General features: G+C 43.8%; 1 protein-coding gene across 2 annotated transcripts in view; it reads right to left on the bottom strand.

The window, feature by feature from the left end:
- Nucleotides 1–15,583, bottom strand: part of LOC128330042 (vomeronasal type-2 receptor 26-like) — an 87,269-nt gene that overhangs the window by 13,284 nt on the left and 58,402 nt on the right. The window lies entirely within an intron of this gene.

The following is a 15,583-nucleotide window of genomic DNA, read 5'->3' as shown; positions in this document are numbered from 1 at the left end:
GCAGCACTGACTGGTTGGACTGGAGTTGAGTGAGTGCTTGGACTCCCTCCCTCTCTCCATGAGTGATTAACTGAGCAGGCTGATCTTTAAGCAAGAAGGAAATACATACAGCAAGTTCCCCCCTCTCTCTGCAATCTCCCTGACTGCAGACATGGAGCTCTGCATTGCATCCACATGCGGACAGCAGAGTGGTGGTGGTGGTGGTGGGGAGAAGCAGAACCATGGATCCATTGGACCCACAGTTTCACGTTACCTGGAAATGCAGTCATTGCTTTGCACCTGAGGCACTTTGGCTGATTTGGGGCTCTTTTATTTTTAGAACTGAAGAATGAAACATAGTTGATTAATAACCTGAATGTTTCTATCATGCATCACATAGAATGGAGCCAACAGATCATAGTACAACACCATCCAGTACTATTGTGATTTTTGGCTAGCTTTACTTTAAGTTTTAGAAGCTGATATTATTCATGAGTGTGGGTTAAATTCCTTGGTCGAGATCTGCATGAAGAATGCAACTCTTGCTTTGCTTTGGAAACCAATTCAGTATGCATCAGGTTTACTGAAATAAATAAATGTGCAGAATCCAAACTTACACAGGTGGTATTCTTACAATCATGGCAATCCTAGTTAAAGAGTTAAACCAGGATTGCTGAGCCCCATGGAGCTGGTTGTGAGTGCACAGATCTCTTGGACAATCCTGATTAAATGTCATTTAGTCACAGTGTTTTGACTAGGATTGCCCAGGAAACATACATGGGGCACATTCTCACAACCAGCGCTACCTGGGTAGGACAGGATTAGCCCACATAAAGCAGCTCATATGTGCCAGGATCACTACTAATCCCATTGCTCCTCTGCCAGGTAACCTGGGCCCAAACCCAGGCAGAATGTGAGATAGGACAAGTACATGCCTCCTATCTCATTCTCTGGTTGTCTGGGTGCTCATGCATCTGGCAGCTGTTCCCTGGGTGCCAGCAGCAATCTTGGCAATAGAATTCTGCTTTTGGCAGAAAGCTGAGAACTTTCAAGAGGTTGGGAATGTTTGGAGCGCTTGCTGTGTCTGTAAGACAGATAATATCAACAGCCATGGCAGCAAGAACATCTGCCTAGCAGGATGCATGTTATCTAAGCCCTAAACCCACAAAGGCTGCCCTTGAAAAGAATTTTGAAACTGCAATGAGTACAGAATGCACCTGCTGCTATTGGGAGCTTTCTGAAGCACATCTGAAGGGATCCTGCTAAGAGAGATGTTATTCTTATAGACCACAGCCACTCCACATCCCCACTCACATTCTCTCACCTGCTCCTCAACAGAGTATCCTGGAAGGAGAAAGTGGGTCCACCAGCCTCCCCCAACCAAGTGTCTGTGATACATACCAGGTCGGCTCTTTTATTCATCATCAGATCATGGGTTATTTCTGAATTATTCTGGACCAACCTGACATTACAAAAGAGCAAGGTGAGGCTTGGTGGCTAGTTGACACTGCTCCCCGAGGTAAAAGAGATGGCAGGGCAGATGGAAGGGGAAACAGCTATTAGATTTCTTCTTTCCCTTCTCCTGTACTAGCCTGCTGACCTGCCAATGTTACTTCTACTATTCCTCAAAGCGTAAACTTTGTATGCAACAGTACGATAACATACTCTGCCTCTGCCCCCCTCAGTCCCACACTGAAGGCCCAGCCCCCTTTGGAAGCTGGCTTTGGGGGCCTGCTGCTGCAGGTCACACCTCCAGCACACCCTCCTTTATTTTAAGTCACAGAAACCCAGGGGCTTATGACCATCTGCCACCTGAAGATACAAACAAGCATGAGAAGGCTGGAAGTCAATGCTATGATGCCTATGGATATCCAAAATGACTTGACCTCAAGCTGGTTCAACATCGAACTGGCCTGGTTCAAGGGCTTGCCCTTGAGCCAAACTGGTCCTGGTTTGGTTCGGCTCAAGGTCAAGCCAACCCGCCCCCATGCCAGTTTGGGTCCAGTTCAGGGGTGCAAGGGGTGTAAAAAAAAGCGGACTTACCACTGCTGAGTGCTGTGGTTCCCCCTCCCCCCATGGCCTCCCCCCCCCAAGTCTCCCCCCTGACCAGTCCTGCCCATTTTGGACCTCTCTGAGTGTGCAGTGGCCATTTTCAACATCTCCATTATCAGCATTTTAGCTGAAAAGCCACACAGAGGCGCTTCACACAATCGGTGTGAAGCACCATTCGAGGTAGTGCAGGGAGAGTGGCCTTAGCCCATGGGTGCCAACTATGAGTACTGGATGGGGTTACACTCCCCCAGAAGGAGCAGGTGCGCAGCTTGGGAGTACTCCCAGACCCAGGCCTCACCCTGGTTTCTCAGGTGGAGGCCAAGGCCAGGAGTGCTTTCTATCAGCTTTGGCTGATTTGACAGCTGCGTCCATTCCTTGAAGAGGATGACCTCAAAACAGTGGTGCACCAGCTGGTAATCTCCAGCCTTGACTATTGCAATGCACTCTACGTGGGGCTGCCTTTGTACGTAGTTTGGAAACTTCAGTTAGTTCGTAATGTGGCAGCAAGATTGGTCTCTGGGGCAACTCGGAGATACCATATTATGCCTGTTTTGAAACAGTTGCACTGGCTGCAGATATATTTCCGGGCAAAATACAAAATGCTGGTTATGACCTTTAAGTTGTCCTCACACGACTTCCCCAGTGATCCTGTATGCAACATTGCTCCGAAGGGTTAGCAATTCTGAGCATTGCTTATTCTCTGGAAACATTCTGCTCGATTGGGAAAATGTTCTGAGAGTTATCAGTGTGTGTCTGATCTTGGAGAGTGCTTTCAGAGTGCCAGCAGTGTACAAGAGCATGAGCAGAGGAACACTGGGTGAGCTGTGAAGGGGCTCCAGCTACATCCCTGTAGAGCCTCCTTGCATGTGCAGTCCATCAAGCAGGATTTCAGCTTGGCTTTGAAAGAACATGATTACTCACCAGCGGACGACGTCACTCTTGTGGAAGGATGTTGCGCTAGCACAAAGCTGTTGAGCACTAGCTCCTTGTGCTCAATCTGAAACTGGCATTCCAAACTAGTGTTGTGCTAGCAGAAGCATGCTTGTGATTGTGCCATTGTGCACAACTGTGACACTTCTCATTTGTTTTCAACTGAACCTTTGTGAAATTGTTGTAGTGTAACTATGTGATCTTGTGCTAGTGCACCTTTGCTTGTTACATTGGCTCTTAATTAGTCAGGATGTCAGTCACAACAGTCGTTCACATGGCCAAAAGCCCTTAGGCTAGGGAGGGCTGGAGGGAAGGCAGAATTATACTACCTTCCCCATATGACTAAGGACTTGACTGTGCTCCACCGTGCCATGCGCTCACACAATCAGCACAGTGGAGATCTCTTCACAGGTATCTGGAGGGAGTCCTACAGTATCCCATAATGCATTGCATGGGCAGCGGAGAGGCTGCCCATGTCAATGCAATGGCTCCCAGCTTCCTGGCTGGTCTGTAAGTGGCACTCTATTGCTGGAAGTGAGCCAGGCTGTTGTAAACAGGCCTGATTGCACACAGACAATTGGTGCAGTGAGATAAGATGTGGCTTTCCCCTTCTTACTGTGGTAAAGGCCAAGGTGAACTAACTTGTCTTTGGAGCAGCAGGGTAGGAATGGGTCCCGAGGTTCTTCACGAGCCTATCTACCCAAGTTTTCTCACTCCAGTGCTGCTGTGGCTGACCATTAGAAAAACCTTCTTGTCTAACAAATTAACGTTTATTTTGATGTAAACCACCCTGAGCCATTTTTGGAAGGGCGGTATATAAATCAAATGAATCAAACTAAATATATAACAAATGCTTGTCCAGATTAATGTAGTGCACTGCTTGTTAACAAAGTAAGTGAATATTCACTTATTCAGCTGCTGGATCTTATGATGTTTTGATGAATTTTTAAAAAGGGATTGATTAACTTAGTCTGGATGCTGTCCATTATTTTTCACAGCATAAAGTACAGCTTTGTATGTGTGTAAGACAAGAAGAGTGAGTATTTCTTATAAATTTCAGGAAAATGATTTTAAAATCTCTGTAATTGCATGGCTGCCTCTTTTCAAAGAGTCACATCCAAAACACTGTTTTTCATTCATTTTGTTTCCCGGGGCAGTCTGTTCATGAGGTAAGGTGAGGCAATCCCCTCAAGCAGCAGATAGTTGAGGATCCACAGCAATGTCAAGATGTCCTCCACTGTTTTCCTATTCCTCAAACAAAAAAAGAAGGTTCATGGGAGGTGGAGGCAGCATTTGGGTTCATGCTTCACGTGATCCAAGGTCCTGAGCCCCCACTGTGGTCTCCTGTTCATGCCTATTGGGGGATAATGTAATTGCCCTTCCCTCTCCAGCTTTTTCTTTTTTGTTTTAGTAATTGTCCTTACCTCTCCAGCCCCTTCTGCTGCATACCATTCTATTGCTGAGCATTAACACAGATAGGCTATCCCCACGAGCATTCAAAAGCAGGCTAAGGGAGCCCAGCCCACTTTTGGGCAATAGTGTGCTGCAATGGGAGCCATGTGGCTCCCGGCAGCTAGCTACCATAAACCCCCTTCTCCTTAAATGAGGTTAATGGAATGATTGCTCTGTTAACCTTATTTTTGTGCAATGGAAGCCCAGCTGAACCCCGGTTTTGAGCAGTGAAACTCAATACAAACCAAAGAGTGTGTGGAGTCTCTGGAGCAAGAAATATTCCATGCCCCGGCAACTCTGATTTCCTGTTTCGTGCAAATGTGGCCAGATTTTGAAGAGCAAGTCCTTGCCTTGCACATCTCTGATATCTTTATATATCGTACCCTTTATATGATAGGTATGATATCTAGTTGACTCTGTTTGAATCTCAAGCCATGGTTTTGCTTCAATGTATTTAGGAATACCTCACTTAGGATGCAGATTCACAATTTAGAACAATGTTGCTCCCTTAACATACATACAGATACAGATATGTGGAATTCTATAAAAAAAACATTTGCATCAAGTTACATAGCTTTATACACAAAAATGTTAATCGGAGGCACTGGTAAGTTGTCATAAAGCCATCATAATGCTTGGAAAAGCTGAAGGAAAGAGAAGACGAGGATGTCCGGCATCAATGTGGATGGACATGATTCTGACAGCAGTGAAAGCACCACTGAGAGACCTATAAGGCCAAGTTGAGAGACCTAAAAGGCCATCATCCTGGAGAGAATCTATCTATGTGGTCGCTAAGAGTCAACATCAACTTGATGGCACTTCATCAATCAATTGATATCTATCCCACATAACTTTATATATTATACCCTTCTACGAGGGTATAAGGAGATTTGAACCAGCTCATTATTCCCTATGCAGAGCACCTAGGGGCACAAAACCTGGGTGGTTGGTAGGCATCGAAGGGTGCATACCACTTACCAAACCCCAAAGCAATCGGACGCTCTTGTGATATTTAATGATTTTTTGAAGATTTTTCCAATTTTTGCATTTCTCCCATAGGGAATAATCGGGATTTGAGGCAACTCCATCACCCCTTGGGGGGGGGTTGCCTGGGCTCCCCAGAGTGGGTTTGGGGGCATGGCATGTTGTGCCACAGCTCCCTCCAGGGAACCCCAAGCTGGTAGGGTTTATGGTTTTCCCCCTCAGGATTTCCCCCCTCCCATTTATAGCCTCTTAACTGTCTATATATCTAGCAGAGTGGATTCTCTGGTATGTGTATGTATGTATGTATGTATGTGTATACACAATAGTCCAATTTGTGATTGGACCTCCTGCTGTATGAGTTATCTCAAAGAATCCCTATGAACAACCTTTCAAACATATAGACAGACATTATACCAGAGAATCCATTGAATAATTCACTGAAATGAATTGTATTTCCACAGTGCTTCAATTTTGAATTCAGAAACCTTCCTTTCCCTCAGATGATTGTCACACTGCTCAGAGCAGTGTGGATTGAGAGCTCACATGCTCTGAGCAGTGAGGATCACCAGAATCCCAGAAAATGAGTCCAGGTCTCCAGGTATCTGCACATCACACAGTGCACTGGGGTAATCCCCCATGAGTCAGGTGCTCTAGGTGTCTGACTCTGTGTGCACTCAGGTTGCATGCAGTCCAAGCACACACACGACCCCAGACCTGGGATTAACAGAGCACTTGCACAGGCTAACCCCAGTTAAGGGCCAGGGTTAAAAATTGGGTTAGTGGGGGCAGAAGTACCAGGATCAGGAGTGATCACAGCACTTCACACAAGCATCCCAAGCCAGGCTGGGCTGCTCATGTGAACAGCCACAAAGAGTGTTTCTCGTTCCTACATAAAATGTGAAAATTGTAGCAACATGAAATGGAAGTGGTTCTGTAAACAAATTATACTGTACTATTTTCTTCAGCACTTTCTGATATTTGCCTTTAAAAAAAATGTTTATAATGGTTAAAGGTGCCTACAGAACCCTGTGGTTCTCTTTTGGTAGACTACAGGAGGGGTTTACCTCCTCCCACACAGTATGAGATGATGCCTTTCAGCATCTTCCTATATCACTGCTGCCCAATATAATACCAGTGGGGATTTGAACTGGCAACCTTCTGCTTGTTAGTCAAGCATTTCCCTGCTGCACCACTTAAGGTGGTTTATAATGGTTGCTGCAATGATATTTTTCTGTTCTTGAATAACTCCGAAATTCCATTTTTATCAACTGCCAAGATTTCAAAGTTTGAGAACTTAATGCTAACAGAGAACCAAAATAGAACAACAAAATGAGTAAATGGCAATTAAATTAAATTTGACATCAGTCTAAAAGCTCATTGTTAAAATAAAATGGAGATCAAAGGAGCCTAGAAAACCTTTTGAGGAAGCTAAAGTTGTGCGCACCTCAGTGAGATGTTCCCAGAAAGATCATGTTAATGTACACTATATGTATGAATTATTTTAAATTGTCAGTGCTTTCCCTTTCTTAGTTGTTCCCTGTTGTTCAGCTCTGGCCTAAATAAAATAACATAACATTTGGGGGAAAAGATGCAAACCAACAATCCAGCACTGGATGCTAAAATAGAGAAGATCTCCACAGCCACCATGTTTTTCCCCTTGGAGCTCAGGTAGGTTGGAACAAATGACAACCAAACACTGCAGAAGACCAACATGCTGAAAGTTATAAACTTGGCTTCATTGAAACTATCTGGAAGTTTCCTTGCAAAGAAAGCCACAGCGAAGCTGACAATAGCTAGGAAGCCCATATAGCCCAGGACACAGTAAAACATGGTCACAGATCCCTCATTACATTCCCAAACAATTTCTTCAGTCACTGAATGCATGTCGGTATCTGGGAATGGGGGAGAGGTTGCCAGCCAAATAGAACAAATTCCTGCTTGCATCAGGGAACAGCAAAGGACAATGGACATGGCCAGTCTTTTCCCCACCCACTTCCTCATCCTGCTTCCTGGCTTGGTGGCCATGAAAGCCAGAACCACTGTGGTCGTTTTTGCCAACAAGCATGACACAGCCACTGCGAAGACCATGCCAAAAGCAGTTTGTCGGAGGAGACACATTGTCTTCTCAGGTGGGCCAATGAACAACAATGCACAAAAGAAGCAAAGCAGGAGGGAGATGAGGAGAATGTAACTTAGGTTCTGGTTGTTGGCTTTGACTATGGGAGTGTTGTGGTACTTCATGAATATTCCAAGTACCAGGACTGTCACCAAAACAAAGGAAAGGGCCAAGATGGCTAAAGTGATCCCCAAAGGTTCTTCATAGGATAAGAAGATTATAGATTTGGGTATGCAAAGACTCTGGTCCTTGTTTGGATATTGATCTTCCGGACATTTGAAACAGTCGCTCATATCTGGGGGAAAATGTAAATATTTAAATTCTCTTTTCTCACATTTTCCTTAATTGTTCTTTGCCAATAGTCCTGAAACCTACCATATCAGAGAATAATGGCAGGAACAAGTGATTTGTTGTGAATGTTAATATTGATTATTCATTGGAATAATCATGTTAAGATGTTTTTTAACCCTCAGGGCAGAGTTAGATCTCTGGATGTTTTTCAACCTCTCTTTTTGCCCAGATACAGAAAATTACAAACCAATGAAAATTATTTAGACTCAAAACCATAATCCATAATTTTGTATTATTTTATCTGGTTGTAGAGATCCCCCCCCCCCGCTCCTGGTTTAAGAAGATGTTTATAGATTGATTGTTCTTGGGGTTTTTTTGTATTTTTTAAAATCATATTTCCTTTAATTTGGGTAAAGGTGGGCATAAATCGCCTAATTATTTAATACAATCCAGAGATATATGTTTTGCTCTGTGCTTGGATTTAAACATCATAAGCTTGAGTGTTTGATTTTCTCTGGATGGCATTAAAAACTAATCTGGAAAAGAAAATAAGTTGAATTAGTAGTGGTATCGTGGCCACAATACTTTTCAGTGTGGCTTGTTTGTTGTTGTTTTAATCCCCCCTAGAGTGCCAATGGCAAACAGCAAGTGACCTCAGGGGATTAGAACATTTGGCCATTTAATACTGTAGATCCCAAGGCACTTGCATGTTCTGGATACTGCATATAGGGGAGAGTTATGCAGAAAATGGCTTAGGTCTCATGGGATTTCAGTGATTTCTAAGAGAAAAAGTAAAAGGTGAAGTGTGCAATGGAAGTGAAAAAGTGAAAGTGAGAAATGGTTGATTGTGTGAGAGGAGAGCTGGTCTTGTGGTAGCAAGCATGACCCGTCCCCATAGCTAAGCAGGTTCTGCCCTGGTTGCATCTGAATGGGAGACTTGATGTGTGAGCACTGCAAGATATTCCCCTCAGGGGATGAAGCCGCTCTGGGAAGAGCAGAAGGTTCCAAGTTCCCTCTCTGGCTTCTCCAAGATAGGGCAGAGACTCCTGCCTGCAACCTTGGAGAAGCCGCTGCCAGTCTGTGAAGACAATACTGAGTTAGATAGACCAATGGTCTGACTCAGTATATGGCAGTTTCCTATGTTCCTATGTGTCCCTGCCAAGTTGAGAAGAGTAAGACTAGTGAAGATTCCCCCACTTGTCATGTCTGGTCTCAACAGAGCTTGCATTCTTTTTCCAGTATAAGCCAGCTAATACTTACTAATTGTCTTTGTCCACAGTGCAAACACATACTTAAATGACTTTACTTTTCTCATTAGTAGACAGTGCAGAGAAAAATTTTGTGAGCCTTCTAGGATCATCTGTATGGTACCACAATTCTTATTCAAAACATGGTGAGATCCTAAGCTAAACCCTTAGGTTTAAAGAGAAAGGCGACCCCAATGAATAAGTGATGAGAGAAAATAAATAATATAAGAGAGAAAGGCAACCTCAATGAACAAATAACTCGGGCAAAAATGACATATTTTGAATATTCACTCAACAGCATGAGTCAACAACAAATGTGAGTAGAAGCTGAACCAAAATGAGCCATACAGCAAGACAACAACCCTAAATGTCATTGAGGCTCTCCACACGAGCAGTGTGGAGAGCCATAAGGGGTTGGGGTCAAGACCGCTCTCCCCGCACACAAGCAGCTAGCCCCTCCTGGATGGCCAGATCGGCTGCCCACACAATTAGCAACAAGAGCAGCTGGTTTTTAAGGGCAGGAAAGGCACCTCTTGCCCTCCACCAAACAGACACTAACAGACAATATGTTCTTCTATTTCCCTCTCTCCCTCTCACTTGCATAAATCTTTCTAGATTTGATTTGACTGCAGTCCCACTGCTCTCCAAGAGGGGACTTCTTCTGCCTCTTTGTGTTGTGTGCAGAGAAAAGTTCTAAAGAAATGTGCGTAACAAGGATGGGTGGCAGATCTGGCACCCACAATTGCAGTAAATGATGGACCAAATCCTACCCTACACAATTAGCATATTCACTCCCAAGAACAACCCATAATGCATTGGTTTTCTGCAGGTTTTTTAAACTCCCGCGGGTGGCACCTTGGAAAGGTTGAGTAAGTGCATGCACTCCATTTGTACTGGCAGTGGCAGTGGCAGATTGTATGTCATGGTGAGCCTGGCATCAGATTGGGGTCGCAATGTGGGTGAGGTGGGCAGAAGAGTTAAGCCGAAGGTTGACATATTCTGGAGAATATGGGAGTGATGGAGTGGGAACAGTGCCTCTGAGCATGGGCAGAGTGTATACCATTCTGTCCTACTCTCTGCCCCACCAGCCCCAGTGACCATGAGCTGTGACTGAGGGGCGGTGGGGATCAGGGACCACCCAGCCCCTGGAAATCCCAGTATACCCTGTGTGGGGTATTCGGGGGAGACCCCCGGGGCCTGGAGGCTTGCTGTAGCCTCTCAGTTGGGGGTCTACTCATGAGTTGCCAGGGCACAGAGCTGTATCGTGATGACTCATACAGGCAGGTGTCACGATCAGTGAGACCCGCTTTTGCTGGTTTTGCGGGGAGAGCAAGCTAAGCCCGCTCTCCCCGCAGGCAAGCAAGGTGGGAGCCCTGGGTGGCTGGATCGGCTGCCCACATGACTGCCGGATCTGTGACACAGCCGGTGGGGGCTGGGGAGTTCGAGGGCTGAACGGCATGAGTGTGCAGGGCATATTGGGGAGACACCTGAGCCGGGAGGCTGCGTTTCAGCCTCTCGCTGCGGGTCTACTCATGAGTAGCTGCACTGCAAACCTGAATTAAGGGGTGGGCTACTTGAGCGGGTTACCTGCTCAAGAACAACTGGGCTCACAGCCGAACCCGGTGGTTCACATGATGGTAGGAAATCAGGCTAGCGGAGGCTAGCCCAATTTTCTACAATCATGTGAATAGCCTCAAAATCAATCACAGTGGTTCTGGCTTTCATGGCCACTCACAATCAATCAAACGGGGTTAGTGGAGCACTTGTTCCACTAACCTTGTGGGAGGGCATTTAGCAGGGCTAGCAGCCAGGATTTGCGTGGCTCCCAGTGCTGCACATGACCTCTCAAAAGCAGGCTGGGCTCCCTTAGCTTGCTTTCAAGTGGTCGATAGAATAGCCTCATTGTCAATTCAGGTAAGTCTACCAAAGAATGGTTGAAGAAGTGTTTTGGAGCAGCCAAGTCCAGACCTAAACCCTATTGAAAAGTTGTGACAAGACTGTTTTGCAAGGAAGCAAAACAGCTGTTTTGCAAGAGCTGTTTTGCAAGGAAGCCCTCAAATGTCACAGAGCTGAAACAGTTCTTTATGGAACAGGGGCGTAGCAAGGTTGGAGTGGGCCCAGAGACAAGATTATAAAATGGGCCCCCACCTCACTGAAGCTCAGCTCATGAAGTAAAGAAATCTTAAATGAGGCTGAATAGTGGTAACAAGAAGCATACACACACACACACACACACACACACACACACACACACACACACCCCTATGTGCCACAATAGAACATCATCCTAAATTTTTTTTTTTAAGGTTTTGTAAATTTTGGACCATGCAAATCATTTAATGGTACTAGAGAAAGACATGCTGTTCTGATAGCTCCAGGTCTTAACACTCACATCAGTTTCGGAGGATGAATACAACTGAAGGAAGCCCAGGCGGGTGTGCGGTTGGGGGAGTCAGTCATGTGACTTGTCTCTGGGGGGCCCCCAAGGCAGTGGGCCCCCAGACAACTGTCTCCCCTTACCCTATTATAGCTCTGCCCCTGGTATGGAAGAATGGGCCAAGATTCCTCTGAGCCAATGGGGGAGAATGATCACCAGTTACAGGACATGTTTAGCTGCAGTGATTTCTGCTCAGGGAGGTGCCATTAGTTACTGAATGCAGGGTCCACATACTTTTTCACACAAGGCTGTTTGTTGTTGACTCTTTTGGTTGGGTGAATATTCAGAATATATCCTTTTTCTTGAGTTACTCATTCTTTGGGGTTGCCTTTCTCTCTTATCAGGGTTTAGCTTAAGATCTAGCCATGTTTTGAATAAGAATTGTGCTAACATACAGACCATCCTAGGGGGCTCACAAACATTTTCTCAGTACTATAAATGGCAGTCAGTCATTTCTATGGTAGAAAGTAGAATACATTACTTTGTACCATCCAAATAAAAGGATGCCATTCATAATCATAAGAAAAGTAAAGTTATGCATTTTGCATTCTGTAATGTGTGTGTGAGTGTTTGTACACATCCTTGAAATATGCACATAGGTATGACATGTATGTTCCTCAGGATCATTAGATAACCATGTAAAATGCATTGCTTACCCTTATGACTTGAAATCTTTCCTTCTGAGCATGAGATGCAATCATAACAGCAAAATTCCTTCCCCTCCTGCCTTTGCCTGAAGTAACCAGGGCCACAGCTATCAGTACACAAAGAAAGGGGCAACATCTGGTCCATAAATGGAAAAGAAGTAGAATATTACCATTTAGAAAATTATGTGGGGACTTTTGTCCAATTGGTGTTATGTTGGCACCAACAACAAAGTAATGGTCCACAAAGTAATGGTAGTGTTGAGATCCTATGGTGAATGGCGCAGTTGCATTACTGGATCTTTCCCCATACGATGAAGCAGTACCACAAGTCCTGTACCCTATTTACTAAGCCTGTGCAGCCTAAAAAATGTTGGAATTGATCCTATCTGAACCAATAGAAAGCTTGTATGTTTGCTTGTTTATTATTTATTTATTTAAAATATCAGTAGTAGTCCTGTGAGAATTCAGATTCGGAAATTTGTATTTTATGCAAAATTACTCCAAATAGGTAAAAATAAGTAAAATACAAATCCTTTTTAAAAAGTTGGCTTGTTAAAGTCAGAATTAATTCTAAACTTTCAAAATTAATTTTGGAAATACTTCAGACTTTCAGAATTTGCAGAATGGTGTCATTGAGGGACCACCTGCTCCCCAGGGTTGCTGTCCGCGTGACAAGGTCATCTGGGGGGGCTCTGCTCCAGGTGCTGACAATGAGGGAGGCTCGGTTGTCATGCATGTGGGACAGGGCCTTCTCTGTTGCTGCCCCCAGACTCTGGAATGCTCTCCCAGTGGGTATCTGCTCCTCAGTCTCCATCACAGTTTTCTGAAAGCGTTTAAAATCATGGCTTTTTATCCAGGCTATTATATGATTGTCTCCACTGCTGCTGCTTGTATTGTATTGTATTGTACTGGTTTTTTATGCTTGTGTTTTATTTTTATTTTAAAAAATCAGATTTGTTTTTATACTTTTTAGCTCAAGATTTTAATGCATCTTTTTTATAATCGTGTTTTTAAATTTTATTGTGAGCTGCCTTGGCATTTTCTTAATGAAAGGCAGGGTATAAATTTAACAATAAATAAATAAAATAAAATTCTTCCCTATAGAGGTGAATGGGGAACCTGAAAAGATCACCAAAAACCAACTGTTGTCCCTAGAGCCTTGAAACATGCCAGACATGTGGAGAAGGAGGTCAGGGCCTACTGTAGTGAATTTGAAGATAATCGAGCAATTCTCTGATTTATTGTGAATTTTTGAAATATTTGTTCAAATGGCTAAAAATGATGAATTCTGGCTTGTTTCAAGCCGGAACTTTACAAACATTTCAAAAACTGAAGATTCGCTCTCTATATCATTATTCCATGTGCATATGGCATAATATACCCCTTGCCTTTATGAAAAGGAGTAATAGCATGCCCCTTTTGCCCCCTTTAATATTTCCAGAATAGATGAGCATGAAGTTATGCAATCTGGCACATATGAAGTCCATGTTCTCAGGACTCTGAGCATCCCCCCACTCCCAAAGCTATGGGTCACTGATGTGATTTTTGGTGATTTGGGGGTGGTGGTTAAAAATGGCTAATAATGGTGTAATCTTGACTGTTTCGAGCTAGAACTTGACAAAACATTGTGAATCTGAATCCCCTTCTTAGACAATCATTCCACCCCCATGTGGAGGGGGAAAGACACTTCTTTGATTTTTATATTAATTTTTGTCTTCCCCATTACAGAAGCACACAGTCAGTAAAAGTGCTTTGAATGTTTGAAGCAATCTAGATTACACCATTTTTAGACATTTTTGATTTTTTCAAAGATCCACCAAAAATCCAATGAGTGACTTATAGCTTTGCAGGCTGGATAAGACAGAGTCTTGCAAATGTGGAATTCACATGGGCAGATTTCATAACCGTATGCACATCCATTCCAGAAATATAAAAGGATGGCAAAAGGGGCATACACTTACCACTTCAGATGAAGGCAAAGGGCAGATTCCTCCACATGCCAGTGGAATGATGGCCCAAGCAGATTCTTCAGTTTCAGAAGTTTTTGTAGATTTCACCATTTTAAGCTATTTTAAACAAAAATTCCAGAAATTCACCAACAATCAGAGAAGAACATTTTTATTTAAATTCACTACCTCCTGCCCCACATGCATGGCAGGTTCCAAGGTTCTAGGACCAACCAGTGATTTTTAGTGATCTTTTCAGTTTCCCCATTGACTGCTATGGGGAAAATATCAGAATTTAAGTCAGAATTTGGATTTGAATTGTGAATCTAATCTTACACCTGACATCATAAGGGCCCATAGAATCTGAATCCAATTTTTTCAAAGTTGATTTGGGTCAAATCCGAATTTTCTGAACACCAACAGACCTAGTTGGTAGGGTCAACATGTCCCCTAAAATTGTCTACTTGGTACCATACCATCTGACATCCCACCCATCCCATTTTATTCCCAGGTGACAGGGCAAGTTATGCTCCCATTAGATTTTGAATGACCCCTCTGGATGACTCTGGACATCTGGGTAACCCACAATAATTCTGGAATAATGTTCTCTGGACAGATGGATCACAAAAATGAGTTTTATGAATACAACCACAAATGTTTTGTTGGGCACAAACCAAACACTGCCTTCCAAAGTAGGATCCTCATCCCGACTGTCAAGCATGGTGGTGGAGGCATCATGGTTTGGGGCTGCTTTGCTGCATCAGGACCTGGATGGCTGGCCATCACTAATGAAACCATAAATTGAGCTGCATATAAGAAAATTCTAGAGGACAATGTCAGGCCACCTCTCTGTGAGCTGAAGCTGAGCTGGAAGTGGGCAATGCAGCAAGACAACAACCCTAAACATTCAAGTCTACCACAGAATGACTGAAGAAGAAGAGGTTTCATGTTTTGGAGTGATCAAGTAAAAGTCCCCATCTAAACCCTATTGAAATATTGTGGCAGGACCTAAAGCATGCTGTTTTGCAAAGAAGCCCTCAAATGTCACAGGGCTGAAAACGTTTTTTTATGGAATAATGGAGTAAGATTCCTCCAAGCTGATGTGCAAGACTGATCACCAGTTAGAGGAAATGTTTAGTTCTATGTATTGCTTCTCTAAGAGGTGCCACCAGTTACTGAATGCAGGGTTCACACATTTTTTCATGCAAAAATGTTTGTTGTTGACTCTTTTTGTCAAGGGAATATTCAAAATATATCCTTTTTGCCTGAGTTATTTATTCATTATGGTTGCCTTTCTCCTTTACCAGGGTTTAGCTTAGGATCTAACCATGTTTTGAATAGTGCTAATATACAGACCATCCTAGGGGGTTACAAACTTTTTCTAAGCACTGCATTCCACCCACCCACCCCCTGCCCTCACTGCCTGCCTCCTGGAACCACCATCTCTTGTGGGAGGATTGTAAAGAGCAAACCCTTTACCCCTTGAAATTGGTATTTTGTAT

This window comes from Hemicordylus capensis, chromosome 6 (genome assembly GCF_027244095.1).
Source record: "Hemicordylus capensis ecotype Gifberg chromosome 6, rHemCap1.1.pri, whole genome shotgun sequence".
In the NCBI taxonomy this organism is placed as follows: domain Eukaryota; kingdom Metazoa; phylum Chordata; class Lepidosauria; order Squamata; family Cordylidae; genus Hemicordylus; species Hemicordylus capensis.
The sequence above is the reverse complement of the archived record's forward strand: the minus strand, read 5'-3'. Positions and strand labels throughout refer to the sequence as shown.